Raw genomic sequence first — 14,043 nt, forward strand, 5'->3', positions numbered from 1 at the left:
TACTGGGGTGGAGTGGTGTAACAGCAATATATATTCATGTTTTTAATTTCCACTCACAACAGCCAGTCATAGGGAAATGACATTAAAATCAGGAGTTTAAAAAAACACAATAAGAAGATACAGAGATAACCATGCATGACCAGTGTCCCCATCAGACAAACGGCATGTGAAGCTTTGATTTTTACACTGTGAGAATGCCACTCAGTGTTCTGAGCCTTAAAGACTGTGGAGCTATCCCCAAACCCTTTCTTTCATTAATCCCTTTGCCCTTTGGTCAATGGTAGATACATCAACTGGTAGATGACACAGATGCCTCAACAGCTAAATAATATATCAAATTTCTCAGTATATCATGTGCCCAACCTTTCTCTTTATTACAGCTTCCTTTCAGTTTTTCCAAGAGACATACAGGGACTTTTTCTTTCTTTCTTTCTTTCTTTCTTTCATTCTTTCTTTCTTTCCCCACACCTCATAAAATTAGTCTGAGAAGTTGTTAGTATTTCTGGCTTTTCACAATCTGGTATTCTCAGATAAAGTCAGTGATGATGAGAACTGGACTTCAGAGTCAGGCCATGGTTCTGAAAAAAGCAAACAAACAAAGAAAACTGCTATTTGCACAGTACCCGCTGTACTGTACCAAAGATTTCCAAGAGAGAGTCAAGCGGGCTTCCAGGAGTCTCCCAGCCCACTGTGTTGACAGTCAAACACTAACTTGTCAGTCTTCTCACAAGTTACAGTCCACTTCAGGCTGTGACCACAGTAAAACGGAGCAACATGAGAATAGCGGAGAATCATTTTTTTTTTCAATGGAAGAAAAAAAAGAAAGATACAGAGAACACTGCCACGCCTCAGATATGAAAGCGTACTGCCTCGCCTACATTTTATTTAGCAGTTTCCTCATCAATATTTAAGCAGGCTTGAGGTAGGTTGATACTTGGCCTTCCAGTGGGGGGATCTTTCCGTAATCAGGCTGACATTCAACCCCCGTCTTGCTTTAACACTGATCTAAAGAACCAACCGAGGTGCTTACCAGGCTTGTTTATCACCCTGATGAAGAGAGCGTATGAGATGAACCATAGTCTCTGGGACTGTGAGTGTATATGTTGTTGTGAAAAGATTATAAGGAAAGATATTGATGTGATATTTTGGCTAACCATCTAATTTCCTCAGTGGTCTGACTTTGACTTACTCCAAAATGCAGTTGATCAAGCAAGACATCTTGGGTCTTTGAATTCGGTGGCGTGTGTTGGAACTATGAGGGTAATACAGCTAAGTAACGCAAGCTGATACTCAGCAGATTAGCCGTCATTCAAGCTGCAAACTGTTTGAATTTGGGAAGTAGACTCAAGCTACATAGTTTAGTCTGGTGTAGCATATGGTATCACGAAGGAGGTATGCAGTTTACATAAGGCTAATGCTTTACATGTAAGCTTCCTCTTGGCTTAGTTTTGTAGCTCTGGGAAAAAGAAACAGCGAAGTATGCTTTGGCTAATTTCAATTAATTAATAAATTTTAAATATATTGGTCACACTGGTTTGTCTCTTTGTGCTAAAAGGTATGTGTGTGTGTGTGTTTGTTTTTTGGGGGAGGTGATATGTACCAATCCTGTTTTTCAAGTTTGAAGGTTGTTCCTTCATGAGCTTTGTTGGTTTTGTTTGTGCTCTACCATCGTAAAAGTGTGTCTGTGTGTGTGTTGGGATCAGGGGGCTTTTCATTTGACAGCAATGGCTTATAGGAAAATACATTTTTCTTTGGACGGGATAGTTGGGGTTGGGGTCAGAGCAGTGCGTTATGGTACACACTTAAAATTAATGTAAAAATAATGGTTCTACAAGGGTTCTTTAATAAAGGTAATAGTTCTATATAGAACCCTACCCACTTGGAAGAACATGGTCCTTTTGCGTTATGAAAGTGTTCTTCAGATGGATGGGGAATGGATGGTTCTGTATAGCCCATTTTAGAACAGGGTTCTGTGGCACCAAAAACTGTTCCTCTAGTGGTATGATGTCAAGCTTCTTACAATCAAGGAACCATACTGTAGGCCATATAGAACCCTTTTCTGAAAGGTGCTATATAGAACAATCTGTAGCCCATGCTCAATGTGAATAACCCATTCAAGATGCAAAGGACCCTATAATCAGGCAAGTGGTTCAAGTATTTAGAGTTACAACAATTTCCTTTAATAAACCATAATTTTGAGGTGTGTGCATTGTAAGTACAAGTGATTTGTTTGTAGTCTCAGTAAATGTCTGAATATCCAGCCATAATATTAAAACTGCCTCCTTGTATCTTCATTCACTGTTCATTGTATCAGCTACAGGTGCACGATGTCGTTCTACAATTACAGATCTTGTCCGTTTGTTGCTCTGCAGCCGTTTATGCTCATTTCACCATGTTCTGCAATGATCAGTACCTCGAAGGACCCCCACAGAGCCCGGTATGATTTGTCAGTAGATCATTCTCAGTGCTGCAGTAACACAGAGAAGGTGGTGGTGGTGGTGGTATGTTAGCTTGTGCTGCGCTGGTAAAAGTGGATCAGACACAGCAGTGCTGCAGGAGTTTTTAAATCTCTGTGTCTCTGCTGGTCTGAGAATAGTCCACCACCTAAAAATGTCATGTAAACGGTGTCCTGTGTCAACTGATGAAAGACTAGAGAACGACGAACGCAGAATGTGCAGTGACAGATGAGCTACACTCTGACTTTTACACCTGCAATGTGTAGCAGCACGTTAGGTATGTCTAATAATAGAGTTTCCAATAAGTGGGCACAGAGTTTTAAAAAATCCGGCAGCACTGCTGTGTCTATTTCATTGCATACCAGCACAACAGACTAACTCGTCCCCACCACATCAGTGTCACTGCGGTGCTGAGAATGTTCCAACCTCTAAACGGGGTTCTGACAATTGAAGAACAAGGTGAAAGGGGGCTAACAGATTATGGAAATCTACAGATGGACTACAGTTTGTAGTTAAACTATAGAATGCCGCTGGATGGTAAGTGGAGCTGATGAAATGGATGATGAGTGCAGTTGTAATGTCAGTTTATATTTTTATAAAGTAGCCTAAAAATCATCATATAAAATGTCAGAGTTTAATATTGTGTATACACACCTGGCATTTATAACAGGATAAATGATTTTAACCTTAAAATTACAGCTTCAAAATCATTGCCATGCTCCACTGATCTGTAATAAGGAGAATAGAGACTCTGTTTTTGCTGCTCGGGGGTTAGCACTGCTGAAACTGCACTATGTAACTACACTAGTATCTCTAGGAGGGTAGGAAAATGGTAGGTTGGCTGCAAAATACATAAGGGGTTTCCCAGACTTTTTGCAGGACAGTATTTTAATCTTATAAAAGCATAGGCATGTATATTACGTCTTATCTATGCCTTGATATAAGAATTTAGATTAAGTACGAGCATATCTGAGCTAATCACCATTATTTCCCATAGGTTATGGCTTTCCTAATTGTGTATTTGGATTATAACACACTGTCAATTGATCTGTTAGAACAAGGCTTGGGTATGTATGTAAATAAAAGAAAGCAGTGTTCTAAAGTCCCACAGTTTCTTGGAACACACAGATTTAAAGGTACGTGATTGCTTATTTGAGCTCAGGCTGTGTATTGCCAGTTAGCTCCTCCTCATCAATGTGCATACATGGCCTACCTCCATAAGTAGCCTATATTTAAAGAAAAAAAAAAAGAAAAAAAAGTGAGGGTCACACCCCGAGCTTATCCTGCATTTTTAATTGCACAGGTAAAAGTGTAAGATTGTGACTGGAGTGTTACCTGTAAGCCCTATCCACACATCTTCCATTTGAATGTCAGCACCATAGCAAGGAACATGGAACATTCAAATGGAGGTGACTCTGATTTTTGCATTCCTTTGCATAGTGAATATCTTTGAGTGCTTTCCATTTACTATCAGACTTTGGCCATGCTCCCTACACTTACCTACCCGTTTATTTATTAATGCCCATTCATTTACCTGAGCCTTTTGCCATATTTTGCTAATCACTGTAAAATCCTGAGAACACTGGATTCTCTGATCAGTATAAGAGGGTCAGGTTTCTTATTAGGTACGCTCTCTTTTGAGTGTTATCAGTAAACATGTTTAGTGATTTAAGTTGTATTTTCAGATTATTTAATTGGGTTATCAGACGTTATTGTGTGAATTCTGAAATGTATCAAACCATGCCAGCAACCGTTCTAGTTCATTATTAGTCATTTAAAAGCTACATTTTATATTTATTGTTGCATTTTTATGTATGTATGTATTTATTTTTGTTTGATTTAAGATCTCTCCTCACTTGAGCAGGACAGACCACTCAAGCACTAGTGATGCACTTGAATTGCCACGATTTCTTTCAGTCACTAATCTGACCAACTCCATTCGCAGCAAGTACTGGGCGCAGTACATTCTCATACACTTTAATGCAGTATAGTGTGTAACTGAAGTGAAAGTCATGGAAATTGGTGTTACACTTGAAATGAAGTAACTACTGGATTGGGCTTACACACACACACACACACACACACACACTCCTTTACAGAAAGTTGGGACACCTAAAGGTGCATTAAAACAAAATTTGTCATTTAAGTTGCTTGAATCCAGTGTTTTCTCTAGCGAACTTAATTATATTTTGGAAATACAGGGTGAGTGAAAAGTCACAGGACACACAGAGTGAGGGGGGGCCTATATTTTAGGGTATGTCTGGAATATGGCTGCCATCTTGAAAGCCTCCATATTGGATCAATGGCAAGTTTTTCCAGTGGGAAGCTGGTCATGTAGCATATCAAAGAGATAAATAGGTGTCCTGTGACTTTTGACTTAACCTGTACAGAAAACAATGCATTTGTTTGACACCTGCAACATGCTCAAAAAACAAAACAAAAAACATTTGGGACAGAGGCAAAATAAGAGTGAAAAAATTGTAAAAGTAGGTGCCGCGTTTGCTCCTGGCCTCCCCCTACAGTTGCAGTGTCTCTCACTTTTACTGCACTGTCCTGAAAGGGGGAGGTAGAGGGAGGGGTGGTTTCCTACCCCTTAAAATTAGCCCCCTACAAGTTCCATAGTGCAGTTTCTGTTCAGAGTAGCAAACACAGAGCCTCTGTTCTCCTTGTTTTATGTCACAAGAAGCATCACAGTGATTCTGAAACTAATTTTAAGGTAAATAAAATACTACCTAGTGTTACTTTAACATTTGGTGTTGTTAAATATGGGTGCGATTGGAAAATGGGACAGAGTGAAAATGTGGACTCTAGAGGACTGGGCTTGCAAATGTGTGGATTCCTAGTGATGTCCTAGCTTTAGTTTCACCCTGTTCCTTCAAAACCTGGTTACATTCATATCAGTGTACAAGTATTTTAGCATCCGAATCATGTGTTGCTCTCTATTGTAGAGCCCTTGGAGCAACACCTGGTTATATTGGGTCTAATTTAAAAATGTATTTGTTTATTTTTAAAAGTCACAGAGGCATTGTAAATAGCACAGCGATTTTTATTTATACCTGCCTCGCTTTCCTCCACCAATGAGAATGTAATTAGAATTATTGATACTTTTCACACATTGTATCCAAAGACATCACACGGCCAAGCATTTCAGTGAAAGGTTGAGTTCTTTTGACCACTAGTATGTGGTCCCTATTATTAAGCTTCCTGCTGGCCCAGTACTGTCTGTGTAACATGATCTAGACAGCTGGAGAATGCCTACTCGGTCTGAATAGGCAAAAAGTTATGTCATCTGTTGGTTAATTTAGTATAAAAGGAGTTATCTGTATTTGATTCTGTCTGGGGACATTTTGTTGTTAAATTCTAGACATCAATTGTCTTTTAAGATCAAGATGACCTTCATTTTCCCATTTACTCGATTGTCATCACCGTTACCTGATTTGTAGAGTCTCCTGATGTTCTCAGACTATAATGTACACAATGCTGTGTTGATGTAAAAGTGCTGCATTGTGGAATAAGTTTGTGAATTGTTGTAGCAAGTGCAGGAGTGTCAATAGTGTTGTTGGGTGGAGATCTATTGTCTAATGTGGGAAAGGAGTTGAGTCGATCTCCCAAAAGGTAGCGCATTCATATAGTTAATATTTCCAACAATAAAGATGCAGATCTAGACACGGATGAAGTGTCTGGGTCCAGCCCAGACAACCTACTTCTAATAGAACCCATCTATTGACCGTGTAATCCAAGGCTGGGCATTGTCTGGGTTTGGGAAATATTCTGTATTGTGTTTTAAAACTCTTGAGATCTGTTGATGCTGGAACAAGTCATTGTTTTTTTCAAAGCGCACTGAGGCCTATTATTTGTGCATCTCTGAACAAAGCTGTCCAAGGAGAAAATGAAGTCTACATGGAATTTGAGAGCAGGTATTTTTAGTGAGAGGTTTAGAGATGAGTTGTGTGAAGTAATAATAGTTAAGGCCTTCCCCAGTGAGATGAGGGCATGGAAAGCAGTGTTGGGGGTAACGTGGTACAAAGGAACGCATCAGAGTAATGTGATTTACTTTCTTTTTGTAACAAAGTAATGTTTATTAAATATTACTTCCATGACTCCCATGAAAAGATCATTTTCATATCCAGTACATTAAACATTTCCCAAGCCATTTTCTGTGTAACTTCTACATGCCCTAACACCTCACCACAGCTGACTGCACAGCATGTCATATGACGAGTGCAGCACACATGCAGTTTGTCTACAACGACATGGGGGAGAATTGATATTTCCACATGGACTGGTTCAGAGAAAATGGGAACATCAAGTATAGTGAAAGTAATGTTTAATGTTGTTGATCCTAAAGAACCATTATGTTTTTTGTACTTTGCAGATTTGATTACAGTATATTTGTAGTTTTAGAATATAACTTAAAAGTAATGGGATTTGAGATGACATTTTCCTGGATGTTATTAGTATCCCATTACTATTTAAGTTAATCAATGGGGAATCAGTAATGGATTACTTCGAGTCACTACCCCAGCACTGATTGAAAGCTTTTGTGTGTGTGGGTTATGTATATCTTCAACTGTAATAAACTGATTAGTACACCCTCTACACCAAATCCACATCCAGGTTTCAAGTCAGCATCTTAAAATGGCCGCCTGGTACGACACTACAGCTGCGTCTCATTTTAGGGGCTGCATTCTTCAAAGGACGCATTTGTAAACAGATTACGTCACAGCGGCGCGACTAGACCACCCCATTTCAGAGGCTCCTTCATAAGCAGCCGACAAGTGATTCTTTTCCTGTCCTACACCAGCCGTGATATCCCATGGTTCATTGCGTGCTGGGGATTTCAGAATATTGTGACGTCAGCAGAGGAGCGAACAGGGTTTTAAACTTAATGTAATCAACATCACATCATTAATGATATACAAATATTAAGAAGAAAACTGTATTCGAATGTTTCATTTGTTTAAGGAGCAATGAGGGTGGCGTAGTCACACAGCTCCAGGGACCTGGAGGATGTGGGTTCAAGTCCCGCTCCAGGTGACTGTGTCTGTGAGGGGTTTGGTGTGTTCTCCCTGTGTCCGTGTGGGTTTCCTCCCACGGTCTAAAAACACACATTGGTAGGTGGGTTGGCGACTCAAAAGTGTCCGTAGGTGTGAGTGTGTGTGTGTGTGTGTTGCCCGGTGAAGGACTGGCGTCCCCTCCAGGGTGTATTCCTGCCCTGCGCCCAGTGATTCCCTGTAGGCCCTGGACCTACCGTCACCCTGAACGGGATAAGCGCTTGCAGATAATGAATGAAGGAACATTGAGCAGTTTATTAAACTGAGAGGAAATATAGTGCTTATCTATGAATTAATCTCTCGTTTATCCTCTGCTGTGTCAAACGACACAGGTCTGAGGTAAATACACAGCGACTGAAACTTCAGCAGAACACAGTGATTATTTCTGTAAAATACTGTTTATAAGGGAGTACTGTTGAGATCTGATCACTTCAGAAAGCTGTTGTGGTTACTGATACAGCCTTTCCATTTTCCACAATCACTGAATTAAATGATCACTGCTAATTTGACCATTTTATTACCATTATACGTGTCATGTCTTACATCTGCTGACTATTTACTAACATTTTAGACAAACAAAATATTGTTTTTTTTATTTTTTTTGTATAGAATTTACTGCTACTACACATTTGCAACACTGTTTAAGGGGTGGGGAGTTTTGAACTCTGGCCAGAACACATTCTTTTCTGTGCTAGGTGTCTTTTTTGTCATTTAAAAAATGCACCTAATGACTAAACCATCTCATTTAAACGCAGAGTGTCTAAAAGCCATATTACACAGTAAGTTTCGAAAAGCTTAGCCTACTTTTGACTTAAGCCAGATCAAAAGGAAAAAAATAACAGTGCCTTGAAGCGTAAAGCCCCAAAAATAAATAATTACATTTAAAAAAAACCTTTGTATCAGATGGAGTACCCAGTTCCAGGGGCCAGGTATCAGATTTGGCTAGTGGAAAAGCGAAAGAGCCAAGCTAAACATGTTCCATGCAGTGGAAAAGCATCCTAATAATATACAGGGTATATACAACACTATGGTTTTTAAAACTTCAGCAGCACTGCTGTGTCTGATCCACTTGTACCAGCACAACGTCTGAATGACCCACCACCCAAATCTTACCTGCCCTGTGGGGGTCCTGACCATTCAAAAGCAGGGTGAAACAGAGTAAGAAAATATGCAGAGAAACAGGTGGACTACAGTTTAATTCTGCATTTCATTTTCACCTCTCTTACTGTTTATTAGTAAAACGTTGCATTTTATAACGCCTGAAACTGAATCGTTTGTTTTATAAAATTGCTGCCATACTACCCAAGCCTACTGTACCCACACAGAAGGATCAATCACCTGCTGACTCATGCACTCATATGACCGCCTCCTGATGTTCAGTTTGTACACAGAAGCATGATATCACTGTGAAAAGGCATTGACTCCCTTGTGTGACATCACTCGTTGATATCTGAGAGGAGTTAATGGGCGTTGTTCTAATTTGCACAAGCCTTGATTCTCGGTGCTGTGCATTGAGCTGTCACGGATATTAACCTGACTCTCTCTGGCTGGGTGGAATTAATTTTACTATCAAACTTAAAGGAATGTATTATTATGTATGTTACTGAGAAATTAACAACAGCTATAATGAGGTATTAGGATTTAATCTTCTGAGTTTATTTACAACCAGACAACCTCTTGTCTGTTTTATCAGTACATTGGGAAGTAATTGAATTGGTGTATGTGCAGGGATGTGTGCGTGGGGGTTTCAGATGTACTCCATGGGTCTTCTTGTAATCACTGACAGAGCAGACAGTTAGTCTTATCAACTTGTGATATGTAGGCTACTATCATGTCCAAAAACTAAAGTGGTGTCTTAATATTTCCTGTGTCTAAAGAAAAGTCCACATGTATGAATGGACCAATTTTTTTTCTCTCCATTTGTCTTGCTTATTTGACCTCTCTGGACTGTCAGCTTCGTGGAACTTATTTAAGTGAACCCCAGAGATAAGTATTTGATTAACCCTTCTCTAAAACGAAACCCAAATTCAGTACAGGGCGTCCTCGAGTTACGACGTTGATCCGTTCCTACTTCGCGTCGTAAACCGATTTCCGGTGTACGTCAGAACATACGTACATACTGTGCATAAATAACATACTATAAGCACTTATCCTATCCTAACACCTATCCTCCTCGGTCCCGAGCCGCGTAACCGTGTATTCTTCCGCCGCACCGCGCACACCAAACACGAAGTTCACGTTACGATGTTTAAGACGCAAAACCACTTAAGTCGAAACAAGGCTTTATACAGTAAATGGGAGATGTGTCGTAACCACGAAACATCGTAACTCGGGACTGACGTAACCCGAGGACCTCCTGTACTGGGCAACAGTCAGTCTCCACCCATCATTTGTTTTAGAAATTTTAAAATTTGAAAATGTCAATTTAAAGAAGCACTAAGTAGTCATTTTACTTGAGAGTTTCAATATCGCGGAGATACTTCACTGACTGTAATAGGGGGAATAAAACCTCTTTCATTGCTTCTTCAGTATTTAGTGTCCACCTTTAACATTCAGGTCTTCCATCTTCCTCTTTTCCAGAGTGTTGCTTTCAATAATAAAATGAATAAATAAATATTTCCCCATAGCTTTAAAAGTTGTTTATATGTATTTTCTACTGCTCTTGACCCAAGTAATCCCGTGATGATGATGCTGATGTCTGACTCTTGGGTCATTCCATTTTCCTTTCATACATTAAATAAACACTTGGTAGCATTTTTACCTTAAAATGTAAAGATTTCAGCTTCAAACTCACTGATGATTTACAGAGCTGTAATAAAGAATAGATCCTCAGTTGCTACTCCGGGTTCAGCACTGCACCTTCCCTAGTCTCCACACAATGAGCAGCACTGCAATAACTAACCACAGGCACTTTCATCACACATTTACAGCAATTCCACATGGCATTTTACTGAACAAAATTAAATTACCGTATTCATTATTTGGTCTGTGTTTTTAAGAAAGATGTATTCAATTTTACAACAACTTTCTAAAAGCGTTCAAAAACACAGAAAAGTCCAAGGCTCAAACGGAACAACTTTATAATGTTACAAAGAAGAATTCACCCTAGGAACAAAGACTCCCAAGAGTATGAGGAAGGAAATCTGATGGGCACTGATACTCAAAAGGGGAAATAAAATCATAAAAATATGAGAAAAATGTAGTTTCAGACCAGAGGTGCACTGAATTACACTCTACAGCTCTAGGGGGAGCCCAGGAGCAAAAATAACAAATCTTGCCTAGTGTTCCTTTTAAGGGATTTAACCACTCTACGTTCTTTCTGATCCATCTGGTTTAGTTGTCTTCTCACAGAGGATGAATGAGCTGGAACAGTTGTGGACTGTTAGACATTTGAAGCTATAAATGAGCCTTTTATTTTTTGTCTTTATAGATGGAAGTTAATTTGATGGGGACAGTTTGTGCTGTACCAGGTTTTGTCTGGCTGTTAAATTTTCATTTTCTCCATCTGTTTTAAATACTCTTTTATACTCCTGTTGGATGAATAGGCCTGCTGTGTCTCTGTGTATTTGCAGACACACATCTGTTGTGTTTACCTGGATAAAGGTTTGCATAAGTTGATATGCAGCGGTTTGAGACCAGAGGACTATCAAATAAATTCAAATTTAAACACTTTACAACATAAAGGGAACAACCTTGATATAACTCTTTAAAATAGTTTAATGGTAATGAAATCCTTGCGTTTATATGACTATAGTGACTTTAAAGAGCCCCTCGTGAAAAATCCCCGCCCACCTTGTGAATGGACTGAAGGTGACTTCTCTGTGAAACAGGGGACCCGAGCTGCTCAGCGTATTCGTTGTTCACATCAGTGCTTTAAGTGTTGACGATACCTGGCGTGTCTCTTCAGGGACAAACGGCCAGGTAACCCGAGTCCTCCGGCTGAAACCCAAGCTGTGACGTCGCTCAGCTAGAGCTCAGTTCTGACTTTGTTGCCAAGGAGACAGTCAACAAGTCCGGTCTGAAAAAGAAAAGTTGTAATGCTGATAGCCCACCTGAAACCGCTCGAGCCAAAGCGTGCGAGCAGGGCATCAGAAACCTGACAGCTGGCCTCTAAAAGCTGCAGAATTAGGAAATCTTACCTCAGCAGGTGGTGGATGAATTTGGAGATAAGTTCCTCCTTTTTAAAAAAGAGGAAAAAAATATAGGAACAGGCAACAAACCTGTCCATTCAGATCTATGCTCATGTCAGTAATGATTAATGAATGTTCTGTTACTCATTTTGGTCAAATTACCACAAAGATCAAACACTACATCAGCTTTTTATTTATTTATTTATTTATTTTTCTCTTTATCTCCCTCATCTAAACAGCCCTGTTTCCGCACCTATTCCTTTAAATGGGAACGAGCCTCTGCTCAGTTCAGCATGAGAGCCCAGGAGTGAGGAATAGATGCTCTGATTTGAAGTCATTTTCGCTCAGCCCTCTTTCTTTACTGCTCCTGTTTATTTCCAAAATGTGTCAGTACTCTTGTTTTTCTCCACTAATTGTGTTTACTTTGTTCCATTTAACCTCATATTGGCTTTCTCACATAAACACGGTTCCAAAGCTGTGATTGGAAAGACTCAGACAAAGAGGTGGGACAATTCAAAAGTTTCTGAACTCTACGTAAGATGCCGCAACCACTCGTTTAAATGGGATATATTTTATGTCGGGGTTAGGGGTAATGTCATTTTACCACAGGACATCAGTAATGTTCAATGGATCCACACTGGATAATAAAGCTTGTTAAAAATGACAGATGGAACAACACCATTTTCAGCGACATGTGACTGACATGATAGTGGAATGTGTGCATGCATGTTTTTCACAGCAAGTCACAACAGGGTTTAAACCGTAATGTTACTTATGTGCATTGTGGGGGTGGGTATGATTTTTCTTTTTCATGGTATGGCCCCTTTTAATGGGCAGATACTTATTTTCAGAAATTTTTCTAAAGATAGAAAACTATCCCTTGGGTTATAAGAAGTACAAAATGCGTGGTGGTAGAAAAATAATGCTTCAGCTTTCTTGAAAACTTGAAAGCATGTCGCATTTAGATTTCATAATGTTAAAAACGTCACTGTCGTAATCCCTAGGGTGACCAGATCTAAGATGGTGAAAAAGAGGCCACACGTGTCCTTTATGTCCTTTACACTTTTATTTGCTACACAAAACATGGGAATTTCTTTTTTACTTCATCCGAGAACTTACATTTACGTTTCGGCATAGCTGCTTGAGATGAGGGTAGGTACATGAGCTTTGCCTGACGTAAACAAGGACTACTGACGTGCAGACTGACCAATTAAATGTTTACAGAGAAGGTTATCGACCAATAACGGTAGCTCTACAGTCAGACCGTCCAATCAGAAGATTTTAGGCTACTTCACCACTCCCCCTTCTCACTCAAGCGAACCAATCGGAGTAGGGGAGGGCGGGACTAGTTTGTGAACGAAACGCTTCTCGAAGTTCTATGTAAGCTCTAGAAAAACAAAATCCCGGACGTTTGTGAAATTCCGCCCGGACATTTTTTTTAAGTCTAAAAAAGAGGACATGTCCGGGTAAAAGAGGACGTCTGGTCACCCTAGTAATCCCCCCTCCTACCCTTGTTTTAAGATTCATAAATTCAACGGAGGTTTAAAAAAAAATCTCTATGTCCAAAATGGCTTCCTATTCACTAGTTATAGTACTCACTATACAGTGCACTGTTGTAGGGAATTGCATTCAGGACGATTTCAGACATTGCCTCATGCTTGATTTCTCCCAGACAATGCAATGTATGATGGGTATCCGCTATGGTGTACAGGGGTTGTATAGTACTTTATTTATGTTTATTGTGGGAATGTATGAGTACACTGAAGTGTCCACAATGTTTTCGAACACTACTTATAAAATAGTGGAACTCCAAAGAGGCACACTACATAGTGAATATATACGGACCTACTGACAATGCTTTAGCGTTAGAATGGTAAGCTTCTGTGCTGTGATCATTGAGTTTATCCAACCTTAAAAAAAAAAAAAAAAACGAGTAAAACGAGTTATGCTGCATACAGCTGTTGCTGAGAAATGTCTACCTTCCTTGTCTTATATGGTCTTACACAGGCACCTGTTTTGTAATTGCCCTGGACCCCTGAGACTTGAGTAGTGTGTGTGCTCTCTAATTAAGGTGTGAGACTAAGGAGTGCTTTGCAGCTGACTGTGCAAGGGTCAGAGCTCAGGGACTTTTATCACTTTGGAACAGTCCTTTCGCGTGAGGTGCCTTTCAAAGGACTAGTTATAACCCTAAGAAGGTTAATGCTGCATTTGGAATGGCTCACTATTCTCTCTCTCTCTCTCACACACACACACACACACACACACACACACACATACATATATATTAATTAGTCTGTCTGTATACTACATAATCATATAAAGCTACTCTTTACAGAGTGAGTGGCTAAGAGACTGTTGAAGTTCATTCTTGTGTAAACCAATATGCCATTTAACACAATGGAC

General features: G+C 39.7%; 1 protein-coding gene across 2 annotated transcripts in view; it reads left to right on the forward strand.

Annotated features, from left to right (window-relative positions):
• Window positions 1-14,043, forward strand: part of ugt8 (UDP glycosyltransferase 8) — a 38,325-nt gene that overhangs the window by 1,172 nt on the left and 23,110 nt on the right. The window contains exon 1 of one of the 2 annotated variants that reach the window (XM_066649149.1): window positions 828-922. The exons of the other annotated variant lie outside the window; for it this stretch is intronic. The gene's annotated coding sequence lies outside the window, so the exon portion shown is untranslated. Of the gene's footprint in view, window positions 1-827; window positions 923-14,043 lie in introns of those variants that run through there. 2 annotated transcript variants of the gene reach the window in all.

This window comes from Hoplias malabaricus, chromosome 2, assembly GCF_029633855.1.
Source record: "Hoplias malabaricus isolate fHopMal1 chromosome 2, fHopMal1.hap1, whole genome shotgun sequence".
NCBI classification, from domain to species: Eukaryota; Metazoa; Chordata; class Actinopteri; order Characiformes; family Erythrinidae; genus Hoplias; species Hoplias malabaricus.